Source organism: Rhea pennata, unplaced genomic scaffold (assembly GCF_028389875.1).
Source record: "Rhea pennata isolate bPtePen1 unplaced genomic scaffold, bPtePen1.pri scaffold_26, whole genome shotgun sequence".
Lineage (NCBI taxonomy): Eukaryota > Metazoa > Chordata > Aves > Rheiformes > Rheidae > Rhea > Rhea pennata.
In genome coordinates, this window is record NW_026907677.1 from 6,973,702 (window position 1) to 6,976,449 (window position 2,748).

A 2,748-nucleotide genomic window follows, 5' to 3' on the forward strand; every position below is an offset into this window, starting at 1 on the left:
GCTTCTGAGCACGGAGGCACGCCTACAAGCAAGTTGAGATGGGCTTTGCCTAAGAGTGAGGGAAGTGTCGAGTGGAACAAGGGAACTGCTGCACAGCTTCCCTCGCAGGCAGATTCCCTCCTGGGGCGCTTAGTTCTCTTGCTTTAGTGCCCTGCTTTGTTTGGAGGCTGTTTGCGGACAGCAGCACACACAGCGGGAAGGTGCGCTCTGATCGGCTCCAAGTCTCGGCAGATAGAAGCGCAAGCGAGGCACCGGCTCGCAGTTTGTCCCGGGCATGGGAAGCAGCATGCTGCATGCCCAGAACACATCTCTCACTGTCCTGCCTGCCACAGGGCTGTTTCTGAGCACGGAGGCACGCCTACAAGCAAGTTGAGATGGGCTTTGCCTAAGAGTGAGGGAAGTGTCGAGTGGAACAAGGGAACTGCTGCACAGCTTCCCTCGCAGGCAGATTCCCTCCTGGGGCGCTTAGTTCTCTTGCTTTAGTGCCCTGCTTTGTTTGGAGACTGTTTGCGGACAGCAGCACACACAGCGGGAAGGTGCGCTCTGATCGGCTCCAAGTCTCGGCAGATAGAAGCGCAAGCGAGGCACCGGCTCGCAGTTTGTCCCGGGCATGGGAAGCAGCATGCTGCGTGCCCAGAATACATCCCCCTGTATCCTGCCTGCCACGGGACTGCTTCTGAGCACGGAGGCACGCCTACAAGCCAGCTGAGATGGGCTTTGCCTAAGAGTCAGGGAAGTGGCGAGTGGAACAAGGGATGTGCTGCACAGCTTCCCTCGCAGGCAGATTCCCTCCTGGGACGCTTAGTTCTCATGCCTTAGTGCCCTGCTTTGTTTGGAGGCTGTTTGCGGACAGCAGCACACACAGCGGGAAGGTGCGGTCTGATCGGCTCCAAGTCTCGGCAGATAGAAGCGCAAGCGAGGCACCGGCTCGCAGTTTGTCCCGGGCATGGGAAGCAGCATGCTGCGTGCCCAGAACACATCTCGCACTGTCCTGCCTGCCACAGGGCTGTTTCTGAGCACGGAGGCACGCCTACAAGCAAGTTGAGATGGGCTTTGCCTAAGAGTGAGGGAAGTGTCGAGTGGAACAAGGGAACTGCTGCACAGCTTCCCTCGCAGGCAGATTCCCTCCTGGGGCGCTTAGTTCTCTTACTTTAGTGCCCTGCTTTGTTTGGAGACTGTTTGCGGACAGCAGCACACACAGCGGGAAGGTGCGCTCTGATCGACTCCAAGTCTCGGCAGATAGAAGCGCAAGCGAGGCACCGGCTCGCAGTTTGTCCCGGGCATGGGAAGCAGCATGCTGCGTGCCCAGAACACATCTCGCACTGTCCTGCCTGCCACGGGACTGCTTCTGAGCACGGAGGCACGCCTACAAGCAAGTTGAGATGGGCTTTGCCTAAGAGTGAGGGAAGTGTCGAGTGGAACAAGGGAACTGCTGAACAGCTTCCCTCGCAGGCAGATTCCCTCCTGGGGCGCTTAGTTCTCTTGCTTTAGTGCCCTGCTTTGTTTGGAGGCTGTTTGCGGACAGCAGCACACACAGCGGGAAGGTGCGGTCTGATCGGCTCCAAGTCTCGGCAGATAGAAGCGCAAGCGATGCACCGGCTCGCAGTTTGTCCCGGGCATGGGAAGCAGCATGCTGCATGCCCAGAACACATCTCGCACTGTCCTGCCTGCCACAGGGCTGTTTCTGAGCACGGAGGCACGCCTACAAGCCAGCTGAGATGGGCTTTGCCTAAGAGTCAGGGAAGTGGCGAGCGGAACAAGGGATGTGCTGCACAGCTTCCCTCGCAGGCAGATTCCCTCCTGGGACGCTTACTTCTCTTGCCTTAGTGCCCTGCTTTGTTTGGAGGCTGTTTGCGGACAGCAGCACACACAGCGGGAAGGTGTGCTCTGATCGGCTCCAAGTCTCGGCAGATAGAAGCGCAAGCGAGGCACCGGCTCGCAGTTTGTCCCGGGCATGGGAAGCAGCATGCTGCGTGCCCAGAACACATCCCCCTGTATCCTGCCTGCCACGGGACTGCTTCTGAGCACGGAGGCACGCCTACAAGCCAGCTGAGATGGGCTTTGCCTAAGAGTCAGGGAAGTGGCGAGTGGAACAAGGGATGTGCTGCACAGCTTCCCTCGCAGGCAGATTCCCTCCTGGGACGCTTACTTCTCTTGCCTTAGTGCCCTGCTTTGTTTGGAGGCTGTTTGCGGACAGCAGCACACACAGCGGGAAGGTGCGCTCTGATCGGCTCCAAGTCCGGCAGATAGAAGCGCAAGCAAGGCACCGGCTCGCAGTTTGTCCCGGGCATGGGAAGCAGCATGCTGCATGCCCAGAACACATCTCGCACTGTCCTGCCTGCCACAGGGCTGTTTCTGAGCACGGAGGCACGCCTACAAGCAAGTTGAGATGGGCTTTGCCTAAGAGTGAGGGAAGTGTCGAGTGGAACAAGGGAACTGCTGCACAGCTTCCCTCGCAGGCAGATTCCCTCCTGGGACGCTTACTTCTCTTGCCTTAGTGCCCTGCTTTGTTTGGAGGCTGTTTGCGGACAGCAGCACACACAGCGGGAAGGTGCGCTCTGATCGGCTCCAAGTCTCGGCAGATAGAAGCGCAAGCGAGGCACCGGCTCGCAGTTTGTCCCGGGCATGGGAAGCAGCATGCTGCGTGCCCAGAACACATCTCGCACTGTCCTGCCTGCCACAGGACTGCTTCTGAGCACGGAGGCACGCCTACAAGCAAGTTGAGATGGGCTTTGCCTAAGAGTGAGG